The 14,254-nt window shown below is 41.9% G+C and overlaps 1 long non-coding RNA gene across 2 annotated transcripts; it reads left to right on the forward strand.

The window, feature by feature from the left end:
• The first annotated feature begins 1,574 nt into the window (after positions 1-1,574).
• Positions 1,575-7,027, forward strand: LOC131560672 (uncharacterized). 2 transcript variants are annotated; one of them, XR_009275001.1, is made up of 2 exons: positions 1,575-2,332; positions 3,270-7,027. It is a non-coding gene; the product is annotated as an uncharacterized LOC131560672 (long non-coding RNA). The 2 variants fall into 2 exon arrangements; XR_009275002.1 differs by having other exon boundaries at positions 5,791-7,027.
• The last annotated feature ends 7,227 nt before the right edge of the window (positions 7,028-14,254 follow it).

Raw genomic sequence — 14,254 nt, forward strand, 5'->3', positions numbered from 1 at the left:
TCTAGAACAGAGCTGAACAAAACGGAGTTTTTGTTCCCATGTCTTTCCTTTGGGGATAAATGGATTGAATTTTACAGAAAAGGAAGTTAAGTTAGATGTGGCTTCAAACTGGGAATAGGTTTAGATCAGATGTTACAAAGAAATTCCTTACTCTGAGGGTGGAAGAGGTTACCCAGATAAATTGTGGGTATCCCATCCCTGGAAGTGTTAAAGGCCAGGTTGGATGGGGCCCTGAGCAAGCAGGTCTAGTGAAAGCTGGTGGGGATTGGAACTAGATGATCTTTAAGGTCCTTTCCAGCCCAAATTTCTCCATGACTCTATGATATTAGCAGGAAAAAACCCCATTCTAATTCAGCATAATTAAACTCTGGAATATATGGCTTTGTCACTACAAAGTGAGATGAGGTATCTGTCTGGCAGAGTGTCACAGATGTGTGGTTACTATTGAGTAACTATATGTATAGTTACTACTGAGTGGGGGCTGGGCTGGAGAGCTCTTTTCTGTTCTACTTGGCTCTGTCTTTTGAAATTTTTTTTATGTATCACTTTGCCTTAAGCCATCACTGTCAGGTAGGTTAGTTTCAGCAAGAAAAAAATGTGTGAACTTGAAGTACCTTGAAGTCGGTAAATTAAAAAGAGGAAACCTGTGCCATAAACTCTCTGTTGCAGATAGTAGGGAACAGATACCTGGGTTAACTGCATGCAATTCAAATGTGTCAGCCCAAGGGAGCTTCAAAAGTGGCTGACATTTTTTCCTTTATTGGAAGCTGCACACGGGTTGCTTTGTACCAAAGGCAACCTGACATTTGCAGAGACCTGCAGCACTCAAATTAAAGGGTTCTACTTGCAAGGATGACTTCAACAAAGACTTTCTCCATTATAAGGTCTTGTTCAGTACATCTCTAAATCAGTTTTAAAAGTTTTTAATCTATTTTATGCAAAGGCCTGTTGTCCTTAGCTGGCTGTCAAATCCATTGTTGCAAGCAGCAACTCTCTTTTGTGTCCAGAATGTTACTGGTAGATGATTAGCAAGATACTGAGCTTTGTTTGGATACAAGAGCCTCATCCTGTTGGACAACATTCTATTTAGAGTGTGCTGCCTATATATCTTTCACAGAGTAGGACCTGTCAGGTAAGACACTGCCCTCTGGTAAATTGTCATCAGGCTGGGCAGGAAACTGCGTTTACATCAGTGCTTGTATGGGACCCAACTGCCTCCCAAATATCTGCTGTAAATGGGACTAACTTTTTCCCTTGGGAGAGTTTGCCAGAATCTTACAGGCTGTTTTTATGCCTCTTCTTTTTTTACAAACTACCTGACAACAAAAATAGTGTATTTTTCTATACAGGTCTTAATTTGGTGTTGATTTCCCTTTACTGTGCTTGTTTGGCACATCTGCTGCAGAGGTACTTAGGTTGATCCAGTCACAGCTGCCTTCAGACGGAGAAATAAGCAGCAGAAAGAGTGGAACTTCTGAGAAATACACCTCCAGCCTTTGTTCAGCTGTTCCTGGTAGGAGTAACATTAATGATAATACTCAAGTATGATGCAAGCAGACTTGTTTTTTAAAGGGAGCAAAGTGTTCCAGACCATTAGCTCATACTGTATTTTTGCTAACAGCCTCTTTCTCAGGAAAACTGAAGATCAGAGGCTGAGGGGGAATCCTGAACCAGGAGAAGGTAAAGAAATCCACCTCACTCTTTGCAAGGTTGGAAGGGGCAGCAGGAGATTGTCTAGTCCTATCTCCTGTCAAAATCAGGCTCAATACAGCAGGCTGCTCTGGGCCATGATCAGTTGGGTGGTAAATATCTCCAAAGATGCAGACTTCAAATGTCTCCATGCAGTTTGTTCCATTATTTGATCAGCTTGACAATAAAAAACTCCATTTTCCTAATGTTTAAATGGAATTTCTTGTATTACAGTTTGTGCCTTTTGTGTCCTTTCATGAAGAGTTTGATTCACTTTGTTTTACACACCCTTATCTGATATTTATACATTTTGGTAAGATCACCCCCGAGCCTTCAAGTTTTCAGCTCTCTCCAACTCTCTGTGGCAAATCCTCCCTATCCATGTAGCATCTTCATGAATTTCTGTTTCATTTTCTCCAGTATGTCCATGTCCCTTTTTTAGCTGTGAGCCTCGAACTGCACCTCATGGTCCAGAGGAGTCACCAGTGCTGAGTAAAAGGGAAGGATCAGCTCTCTCCACCTGCTGGGGATTGGCACAGGCAGGTGCTTCCCCTCCGTCCCAGCAAAGGGAAGATACCCCCTGAGATTTCTTGGAGGAGGGGTTTGGATGGATTGCTGTGCACCTGCAGAGCTGAGCAGATGTGTAAGTACTTGGAATGTGTTTGTGATCTTGGTGGCTGATGGGGGAAAGTTTGAATCTGAAAATACTTGGTGTAGTTTAACTGGAGGGAAAACCTTTTCTCACTTTAGTGACAAAGGACGGCTGAGGTGATCAGCTCTGTTGCAGGCACATTCAGCAGCTAATTAGGGGATCATGGCGATTGGGGGGCAGTTTCCTGGACTGGGAAAACCCCAAGCAAGCTCAAGGTCCCACTAGGAGCTGGCAACTTGTGCTGGCAAGTCATGAAGGAGAACAGGAGTAAGAATGACCACCCCACTCCAGAAAGGACAGCCCTGGCCCTTTGAAATTTCATCCTGGTGTTGGAAATGTTTACAGAACCGTACATACTAATATAATTACTGAGCTCTGACACTTCAAAACAACCCAATCCCCCCATGGCAGATCTGCACTGCTGGATGGTGAATAGCAGAAACAGGGTCTGATTGATGCAGGTTGAGAATCTTGCCTAAAGTGAAGCATCACCAGCATTTCTGTGATGAGCACCTTGCTTTGGTGTCCAGTCTGTAATTTCATATTCTGGAGAACACCAAGTCCTTGGGGGGCTGATAGGAAGGAGGGGAAGGTGGAGTGACCTGGGACCTGGGTACTAGGCCAGGGTCCTTTCTGCCATGTATTGCTGCCAGCTAAGTTCTGAACCACTGCTCAGTCAAGTTCTTGCTGAGGATTAAGTATTCCTGTTCTCCAGCAGACTGGAAAGGGACAAGCTTTGAGTACTCCTATCCACCATAAATTCTACCTAGGAGGTAATGCAAGGTGGGAAGTGTGCTCTCCAGCTGTGATCACTGACAGATACAGCAGATACAGTCTGCTCTTTACGTTCTGCAGAGTCCCAAACCTTGTGGCTGGTGTGTGAGGTGATCAAAGCCTTCATGTGTCATTCTCTTCCATGTGTCATCAGTGTTGCAGATGCTTTTCATGGCAATCTTGCACTGGGGCTAATCATTACGGGTTGGAAGGCCAGCTTTAGAAGTGCTTTGGATACTGATAATCAGATTTCTAGGCAGAAATTGCTTTGAAAGCAGAAAAAGAATGAGAGCGGACTCCTGTTAAGGAAGTTGTCCTGGAAAAGAAACCATCTGAATCTTCGTGTACGTCTCTTGGCTTAGAGTATGCTTGAGGTACCTGATACTTATTAACCTTCCTTCTATGACAAAGTACATAGGTATTTTGATTCCAATATCTTAATATTTATTTTAAAAAGCATGGGGTTTTTTTTGTAGTATATGGTCAATCAAACTCACTGACAGACCAATCATCTCATGACACTTTAATTGTTCTCCTTTCATTATGAAAATAAAGAACTCTGTGCAAAATCTCCTGCTATAAGGAAGGGCACACACATGTAATTATAGGATGCTTTTGGAGTTTAAAAAAAAAGGAAATTAAATGACTAATACATTTTGCTGGTGAAATTGACAGCTGTAACAAACCTGCTTCTCTCATCAGCTGTAAGCTTTTATCCCTGCCTTGTACTAATGAATAAATCATCTTATTACATAAAATTACATTCTAATTGCTCCCATGTCAGTCTATTTCAAGTTAGACCTAGGCAGTAAGGTTCCCTTGGTGCCTGGGTTTTCCCTTTCTGCTTGATTGCTGAGCAGTCACATTTACAGTGCCTGGGAATGGTCTTGGAGAAGAAAAAGTGGGAGAAGGCAGGAGACAAAGGGAGAGCAGGACAAGAGAGCATATAAAAGAGACAAGGAATGTAGGAGACATGAGAAAAACCTGAAGGAGCTGTTGAATGGAAGAGCCAAATGAAAAACACTTAAAAACCCCTGTGGGATGTGAGTGGGAAGAGAGGGAAGATGAGTCAAAACTACGGCAAACCTTTCTGTGCTACGCCTTGTGTGGAGCAGCTCGTGGGAGCTCTTGGTGTTGGCTAAACAGCCATGGCCATTTCTGTGACAGGAGCTTTTCCTCAAGCTCTGACAAGCTGTTATCGTCTAAGTTCTCCTTTTCCTCTCAACTTAAAATGTTGCCCAGAAAATATTAATTAGTCATTTAGTACTGCAGAGTGAAGGGATGTATCCCCCGCCCCTCCACATCTTCAAGAGGAATGATTGATTCTCAGATAAGAGAAAAAGGCAATTTCAGTAGGCTTGCTGTAGGAGAGAAAATGTTTCCAAATTAACTGTAACTAAATGACTTGGAATTCATCCTTCAACTACCAACAGACGGCATCAACTCTCATGTATTGATTTTGTTTGGGCTGATTAGAAAAACGACAAAGTGCAAGTAAGACTCCCCTGGACAAAAACAAGCGCACCTGTGTAGAAATCATGCAACTTTAATTAATTAGTTTAATAACTGATTTAATTGGGGCTTCCTGTTGTAGATAATGCATTTGGAAATGATGGTGCAGCTCCTAAATTACTGATGTAATTATTTGCAAAATGGAAAAAGTAGGACTTCTCGTTGCTCTTCTAAGCTGTGCTAAAATGACGTATAGAACTTCTGCTTTTGTTTCTTTTCATAGTGTGAGATTATCTTGCCTACCCCATTTTTTATGAAAAACTATAGAGTACTAGAAGGATCGTACATTATAAACAAATGAATTTGATGAACTGAAGCAGGGTGATTCTTTGTATTGTTTTGATTGTTTACCATTCTCTTTTGTAGGTTGTCTATAAAATAGATTTGTCTTAAAATCCTGGCAATTGGAAGAAAAGCTGTCAATGCTAAACTTGCAGCACCCTATTTTCTACCTGATATTTCTGGGTTGTTTTGGAGAAAAGATGTAACATTTTTGACATACCTAATTTTTTTAACAAAAGTGCTAAACAAAAAGAAGACTTACATCAAGCAAAACAAGCCATTTATTCTGCCTTTGCAGTACATAAAAAAAGGAGATCATAACCCTTGCTTTTTTTGTTTGCTGAGTCCCTGCCTTAGAAGACCCATATTACTGTAATTTGTTCCAAGAAAGAGTCCCTTAGCAGAGGCTGCACAAGGAGTGTGTGGGATCCTTGTTTTTATTTTTCTTTTGAGTCTGGAAGCAAATGGGCAATCATTTGGTTTTGTTGGGAAAAAATGAAGAGGGAGTTCTGTGTCTTTACAGCACCGTGAGGCAGGAATAACCCAAACAGATGATTAGAGGTAATTCCAATCCTTGATTACTTTTCCTGTAGGAATGCAGGCAAAGGGGTTTAGTAGAGACCTAAAGGCAAAGGTTTGTTACAATTCCAACCTCAAATGTTGTATTATGTTTTTCCCTTCAGTTCAATTTCCATCATGGACATTATATTGAAGGAACATTGTGATTTCTGGGCATTGCTATTAAGGTTTGCTTTTGATTTAGAGTCTTTCAGATAAAGTGGGTTTTATTTTTGCTTCTATTCCCCTTTGCCAGTTTTCTCCTTATTTTGCTAGTTTTCTCCTTCTGCTACCCATTGTCATGATGTGTTTATCTCTTCCAGGTGACAGGCATGCTTGGTATCTCTTCTGGAGCTGGGAGATTTCCAGAGAGAGGTCAAAACTGTTCACTTATGAGAGCATTTTATGCAACTATCCATCCATTTTTGGGCTGCTGTGTGCAGTTGGAGTTAAGAACTCATAGGCACTGATTTTATACACAGTCCTCTTGGAGTGTAAGCAGCAGGGGGACTTCACAAATGGACATTAATTACCATGGGGAATGCAGTTGGTACCCTGAAATGGTGCTGGTGAGAAGTCCTGTTAACAAATGAGGACGGAGGGATAGGCTATGATGTTACAGTGTGCTGATTCTGACCTGTTAGTCGGGGTCTTTGGCCAAAACCAACTGAGCAACATGGAACTGATCAGTAAAGAATACTTAAAATCTTTAAAAGGATGAGAAAAAAATTTGGGATTGATGACTGGAAAGAGAGATTAAAACCAGAGAAATGGGATAAATGGGTTGTGAAAGAAGGATATGCACAGAAGAGTGAGAGTGAGTTAAATTAGTAAGAAAGGGTGGATGGCCAGTGCAGATCTGTTTGGATTCCCATGTAGGAAGTATCTAAGGAACTGAGCTAAATGAAAGAAGAGCATTTATGGTAGACTGTAAGAAAAAACTGTCTAGAGGCTGTTTTGAAGGAATTCAGGTGGTCAAACATGAGATGGTAGGTTTGGATGGGCTGTGGTGCTGAAGAAAACTCTCTGAGCAGGATGACTTCTCCAGGTTCTGAAAGAGGTGGCAGCAGGCACTGGTCATGCATGGGTAGAGTCTGCAGGGAGAAGATGCTGAAGATCTGCAGTTCCTTAACATCATATGAAGGAGTAAAAGAGGAGTGGAGATGTGCTGTGGGCAAAGGGAGAAGTGGTACAAAGGCTTGAAAGTTAATCTTTGGAAAATCAAGATAATTCCTGTACAATGTCTAACAAGAACTGCATCTGAACACTACACGTGCAAGCACAAGACTGCTGGGATGTCTAAGCTGTTGTGGTCACTTTTTCCATGTGAAAAGAAGCTGAACTGATTGCAGAATACAGGAGGAAGAGAAATCTCAGACTATAAGGCATGTGTGTGAAGACAGACCTGTGAACACCATCTTTCTGCTGCATGTCAGTAAAAGCCTTGGCATGATTCAGGAAAACAGGATTTATTCCCAGGTGCAGAAGAAGCAACTACTTTGAGATAGAATCAAATACAATTATTATTTTCCAAGGAAAATAAAAAATATTTTTCCAAGAGCCCTTTAGCTTTCATGTTTTTGCCAGTTTCTTGAAGTGGGTAAATCTTATATGGCAGAAGGAGCTGATTCACACATCATCCAGAAATAAGGAAGTCTGCTCTGCTGAATGTGTGGCACTAGTAATGCCAAACACCAAGATTAGGTCTGCTCTCCACATTTTCTGTTCTTTTCCAAAGGATGACTCTTAGGTGTTTGTGATTTACTTGCAGTGTTCATTAGTAACCTTCAGGCTTTGGGGTTTTTTTGTGATTGTCCTGTGTACTTGATTGAAGGTCAGATCTGAGCAAGAGCCCTTATTGATTTCAAAAGTGCCAAGTAGAGATTGAAGTTTTTGCTCTCTGTGGGGATGTTTTTCCCATTGTGAGTCGATGGAAGCACGTGTGCAGGCTGCAGTGTGAGCACAGCTAATCTTGGACTGTCTCAGCAGGACTGAGGCAGCACAGAGCTGAGAGCAACACTGAGAATTTGGTGATTATTGAACAGAAGGTGGCTTGAGGAATATGGAAACTGCTGCCATGATGACATAAAGGAGGGGAAAACCCAGACCTAAGCAGTTAATGAAATGGGAAAAAAGTAGCAATGGGAACAGAGATGAATTGGTAAGAGTTTGTTTAAACACCTGCAAGAAACCAGCTACTGGGCCAGTGTCAGTGGGGTGTGCATTAAGCAGACTGAGTGGGAAGTTAATAACAGAGGAGAGTGGTGTTGCTGAGAAGAGCTTAGTGTGCCCTTTGTCTCACCATTCATTGAAAGGACCACAGGATCACTTTCTCTGGAGATGTTTTTTTCTTAGAAAAGGAACTGTAAAGCTCTATGAATGTCAGTCAGGTACACCAACAGTTGCTGCCATTAAGTAAAGGGTAGTGGGTAGTCAGATCACCAAAGAGTTCTGCTAACACAGTCAGCCAAAATATGCAGCTTAATTAATGGTCTGTGCATTTTAGTTACTTATACTGAAAGCTCTATTAAATATAAAATTTGCAAATCTGGTTTTACTAAGAGTCCCCAGCTCATTAAATGTGCAATACCCCAGGAGATGCTTTTTGTCCGGGTTACCTGTGTATCAGGCTGGCACAGAGAGAAACTGCTGGTACAGAGCAGCAGCTGCTGGGGTGTGAGTGAAGTGTTTCCTTTACAGCTCCCTTGGAGAAAACAGCCTGTTGGAACCTGAATTTGGGATGGCAAATTAATAAATGAGTATTAAAAGGTTTTTTGGGGACAGGGCTGTATGGGATAGTTGCAGAGCTGATGGATGTGGTTAGTTTTGCTGTCTGTTTCACTTTCTTTGGATGCTGTGACAGTCATGTTTTGTTTTTCAAAGCTGTAGCCATACAGTCTGTGTCAAAATTGAGCATATAATTAGGATGCAGTACTTCATTGTTTTACAATCTCATGTTTTTCTGATTGCTCTCTGCTCTCTGCTGCTGCTTTATGGACTTTCACATTCTCTCTTGTTGGCCTGTGAATACAACTGCATGCAAGGATAGGAGCCTACACCAGCAACAGTGCTTTTGTATGTAATTTCATCACCCCAGACAGCATTGATCTCGTACTCCTTTAGAGATTCTTCATGTGCAAAAGCATTTGTGTGTCACTGGGGCCAGTGAGAGCCAGCCCATCATCCTGCACAGGAGAAGGAAGTGGTCTGGATAAGATGAGACCCCCCAAGAGCATTATGAGTCCCCTGACCATCATGCAGGTAATGAGAGCCCATCTCAGACAAGCAGCAGCAACATCCTTTGGATGTGTGCCCACATGGCACATGCTGGCTTACTTCCCACTGCTAGCTCATGAACATGATTTCTGATGCCCTTTTACAGTCTCTGCTGCTTGTGGATGCTGGAGTGTGGCAGTGAAGGACAGATGGGATGGATGCTATGAGCAGTGGGGCCAGTGAGGATGAGGTGAGATGGGAGCAAGTGAGACAGCAGAGAGAGAAGGGGCCAGTAGATAGGAAGAAAGATGGCAGGTAAATGTCATTCATTGCTTTCCTTTCAGGTTTCCTGATTCTCTCTTGCTGAGCCTTAGAAGGGCAGTGTCATTTTAGTTTGTTTCATGAACTTAAAAAATAAGGATGAAGCAAAATAATTGAGCCTGAATCTGCACTGGGACCTGGAATCCCCCCATTGATTGATGGAGATACCTGCTGTGAGGTCAGCCATGTCACCTGGAGAAGTCCCATGACTGCTGCGCTGCTCTGTGTGAAACAGCATTTAGATGTGCATTTTTGTTTATAAAGCTAAATTGAAATCAAGGCTCTCCTTTCCCCTTTTGTCCCTGTCCCTGGATGGGTATGCCTGTCCTGCCTGCTTCATAACAACTGCTTGTGTATGTGCCCTGACAGCCATTTTAGCTCTTTCTTCTTTCTGTTTTTAGTAACAAGAGCTGGGTTAGTTGTTTCATCTCATCCTGGCATTTTTGAGACTTGGCACTTTCATACATCTTGCTGCGTCCCCTGTCTTTTTTGGCTTTGCATTTGCACCTTTTTTTCCGCCTTAGTAACCTACTCACATGTTGACATAGCATCCAAGCAAGTGTGCCCTACTGTTCCCCAGTAAGAGGCAGTGTAATTAATTTCAGAGACCTTCCACTGAAAGAAACCCTTGCCTTCCTGTGAACAAGGAGAGCTGTTCAATTATACTGGAAAGCTGCATGTGGGCCCAGGCTGAGACACCCCCTCCCACCCCCTTCCCAGCCCTTTCTGAAGGACTGCTGTATTGTCATCTGACAAAGTCACTCATTTCCAGATAATTGGCTTTTTAAAGGGCATCTATAGGACCCAAATAACTCCTGGCATACTGTTTATACCATTGGCCTGCCAGGTTAGCAAAGGTTAGACTTAATTGCCTCATTTATGGCTAATGCATTCCAGTTTTGCTGTTGCTTTTTCTCTGAGGATAATTGCTCAGACCTGTATTTTTGTTTCTGAAATCTTGATGAATAAAAACAAAGGTCCTGCTTTCTGAATTCAGATGCTGCTTTTATTGGGAGAGACAGAGGTCATATAAAACTCTTACGTTTAGGAAGTGACCACATCTGTGGGTGAGAGGTTATCCTGGTGAGCCTTGCTCAGCCCTTTGACAGCTCAGATTTCCCACTGTGCCCCATCGTCAGACCTCTTTGTGTGGTGCACCTCATTGCAACAGAAAGCAATTTCCAGGTAAATTGTGTCCAGCACTGCTCTTCTCAGTCCTGTGCACAGATGGCCTGTGGGTGCAGGGCTGGTGCAAGGGATGATCTGCAAACACAGCTCTCCTGGTCACAGCCCGTGCCTGAACATCCCCACATGGATGGAGGCTGGTGCTGGGACAGGAGGAGACACAGAGCACCTTCTGGGATAGTCTAGTGCTCTGCAGAATTAATCCTGATGTTTCTACAAACACATTTTGTATGTATCTATCCTGTGTGTCTCCAGAAATTTTACTGGTGAGGATGGAGCAAATTTCTGGCAGCATATACTTCAGTGTCCTGGCAGTAGTCACTGTCCCTTCCAGCACCAGGTGATGTTTCTTTTTTGTTAGGAGTAAAACAAGAGCTGCAGACTTCAGTGCTTCTGTTGCAGTTTTGTAAAGCCAACACTCTACACCCAGCTTTTGGGTTTTGTTTATTTTGTGGTCAGGGTAGTTCTGGCAGCAGGTTTTGAGTGAACAGGTCTCAGAAAACAATGTCATGGCTGTCAGGAGGGAACCACTCCAGCTTTCAGTGACCTTCTGAGGTTATTGAGAGCTAAAAATCGACAGCCAGGAGAAGAGCCGTCTGTCTCTGTCATCCCAGGGCACCCTGAAGCTGTCAGGGATGGGGATGGGGTGTAGGTTTGGTGTCCATTCATCATGGGCTTCACATGCTCAGAGCTCTGAGCTCACTTCACACCAATGACAGAGACACCAAATTGTCATTGGCAACCTTCAAAGCTTGGTTTGTAAGTCTTCCCTGGATTAATTCCCATTAAATCACATTCTTTACATAAAGAACTGATCTTGATTGACAGCCTTCCTCATAAAAATGCCTCCGATGTTCTCATGCATGTGGTGAGAGAGGATCATAAATTTGCTGTAAATGCTTTAAAAAATGAGAACGCTGAGTGTCAGCTGGTGCCCAGCCTTGCCAAATCTGTGCATAAGGAGGAGGGCACTGGGTCTGAAGATTAGCAGTTAGCTTGTAGTGGAGACTGGTTTGGGGGATAACCATCACACTACATTTTTGGGAGTGTGTGTGTTGCACAAGACTGAAAGAGAAAGTAATTAAGGAGGCAACTTACTCTTGGATGTGATGGATCAACCATTGTTCAAGGCAGGGTTAAATGTCTTTATAAAATCTGTATTGTACTTCTGACAGAACTGATTAGTTTAGTACTGGAATTTCTGGTGTGGACATCTTCAGAGAAGTGTACTTCTGTTCTTAGGGATAAATCCCTGAGGAAAGGTCTCAGGAACTCTGTTGTGGTCACTGGCAGCATATATAGAAAGGAAGGAGAGATGAATACACAAAGACTGATCACAAATGCCAGTGAACACTGGATTTCATTTGCCAAAATTTTAAAGGATGTTGCTCATTGCACTGGGCCAACTCTACGCTCTTTTTCTTTCAAATCACCTGCCTTCCTGAGGAGAGAATAACAAACCTCATAAACAATTGGTTATTTTTGCTGTAAAAACAAAGATGGTTGCACCACTCTTTAAACATGTAGTTTTCAGTCTCAGCATGAAGATTGTTTTGTTCATAACATTGGAAGAGGAATTTTTTGCTTCTGGGAAAGAAATGTGAAGCTGACTACAAATGGTTGTTTAAAAAGGAGCTCCTTTTTTAGGCACTTGAGAGATGGTTTAAAGCAGTCAAACAGATTATGCTTTTATTCTTGTTTTATAGAACTAGCAAAGAACTTTTTAGCATAGTTTGACCTGGAGGTTTTGATCTAACGTGAGATAAGAACCAAACTTTTAAAATGGGTTTTGATGCTGCTCTGAATGAGGGAAAATTCTAATCCTGACCTAGGAATGGCTGGTTAAAGGTGGTGTGTGTCCTGGAAGCCAGGAATTAATGTGAATCCCTGTGCCCCCAGGGTGTGCCTTAGTGGGAACCCTGGTTTGCACAGCCTGTTTTCCCCCACCATGGTGCTCAGCCCTGGGTCATGCACACCTGTGGGGCTGCCTGTTTCCAGAGAGCTGAAATGAACCCTGAAGGTCAGAGATGTGCTCCCCCAAGATCCCATCCCAGCAAGTCTGAGCCCACATCAGGAAAGGCCACCGAAGGAAAACACCAATCCAATAAAGCCATGTGGCTAGCAGGACCTGGGTAATTAAACACCTGCATGCAGTGATTGCAGGACTAATTACTGCAGTCAGAGCAGCCTCTCAGTGCAGTTGTTTTCAATCAGTGCCTCAGCAGATGTTTAGAAGAAAACAGCTCAAAACACCACCTTCACCCACCTCTTTGCACTGATGAATCTTTCAGCATGTTTTTATCTTGCTCTTCATCTCCTTCTCTCCAATGCCTAATCTTAGAAATGCTGTTTGACTTTGGATGCCAAAATCTACATATTGAGAATTAAATGAAAGCCACGGAGATCCTAAAATTGAATAAAATGTTTGTATTGTTCTTGCTGAGCTCAAAACTGCAAGCTTATACTGCTAAAGATTTAAAAATGGAGAAGAAAGAAGTACAAGTGCTATAACTTCTAGCCAGGTTGTAAAGGAAAATATTTAGAAGCAAATGTTACATTTCTCTGTTACTATTCTGGAAATCTTGTCTCTGGATTCAGTGCTCGTAAAAGTCAGTGATCAAGCATGGTGCATCTTTGGTTCCCATCAGGCTGTAAAACATTGGAAAAAGATGTTTTCTGTGTTTCTGGCAACACTGATCAATATAGGGTTGCTCTGGAGAGGACTGGAAAGATTTCATTCTGTATACTTCCATTTAGATGATCTGCCTCATGGGTGCTCTCCAGAGCATTATTAGTACTGATTATCCACTTTTCCTTGATGTTAAAGTAGTTAGAGACCTTTTCAGTTTTGAACGAGAAACAGCAGCACTATTTGAATTTGCTGTAGGAAGACCACTGTTAAACAAAATAATGCTGAGAATAAAGCAGAAAAACCTGGGGATAATACTTGAGGGGAAGAAATAAAAAATAGGGCAAAACAAAGAATAGAGCCTTTGGGAAACTTGTGCAGTCATACTTCATTTGGATTTTCTTGAGAGAAATTTTCTACAGCCAGAAAGTGGAGAAAGCCTTTTATTTATTCGTTTGTTTGAATATCACCAAATCTAAACTCTAGTTTGCCTATGGAAACCCAAACAGGTTATTTTTCCCTGAGCATTTTCATACTTCTGACCAATGACCAGTCTTCAGAAGTGCAGAATTTTGTGGTCAGACTTTAGCTTCAGTCCTACAAAGGGGCTCAAAATGATCAGAATAATAATTGGTTTCTAGCTGCAACATTTTAATGTTTTAATCACACACCAATAATTATTTCATTTTATTTCCTTCCACAAAGCTGCCTGAAATGTCTCCAAATGTTGCTTAATACTGAAAACCAGAGTGAAATTAAGCTCCTGATGTGGTATTTTTATATGACTATGAAAATTCTGTCATAAACGTGTCTAATTCTCCAAGATACAGAGCAGTGCTTGCCACAGTCTCTTCCATCTCAGTCTTGTCCTTCAGAATTATAAGTTTTTCTTTGCTATGGTGTAGAATATACGATCACATCAAGATGAGGAGGTTTCCAATCTAGTGGATGCTATATATAGCAGTAGCATTTGCCAAGTTTCACCTGAGGAAGCCTTCAAAAGATTCACTGGATCTCAGTGCTCCTTGTGACAGTACAAGGGGATTTATTCCAGGTATGGATGATAAATTTGCAGAATAAGGCATCTGTTTTTAGTGTGGGAATACACACTTCTGGTGTCTCCACCTTGTACACTTCAGGGCCATTTAAATATAGGAAAATTAAATCTTCACATATTCTCTACTGAAGTGCCAATAAATTTGCATTTTTTGGAAAAGATATTTCCTCTCCTTTCTGACACTGCAGATTCACCAGCTTGTTCTCCATTTCTGCTGTCTGCAAGTCTGGATTTCTCCCAGTTACACAGCAGGTTTTTGAAACCAGCAAGGACATTATCTCCAAATAACTTCATTCTTCATTCTAACTCATTTCTTTCTTAGAATGCTTTATATAATAAACCTCATGCTTTGCCAGGGTTTCCATTGCCTCACAAGTGG

This window comes from Ammospiza caudacuta, chromosome 1 (genome assembly GCF_027887145.1).
Source record: "Ammospiza caudacuta isolate bAmmCau1 chromosome 1, bAmmCau1.pri, whole genome shotgun sequence".
In the NCBI taxonomy this organism is placed as follows: domain Eukaryota; kingdom Metazoa; phylum Chordata; class Aves; order Passeriformes; family Passerellidae; genus Ammospiza; species Ammospiza caudacuta.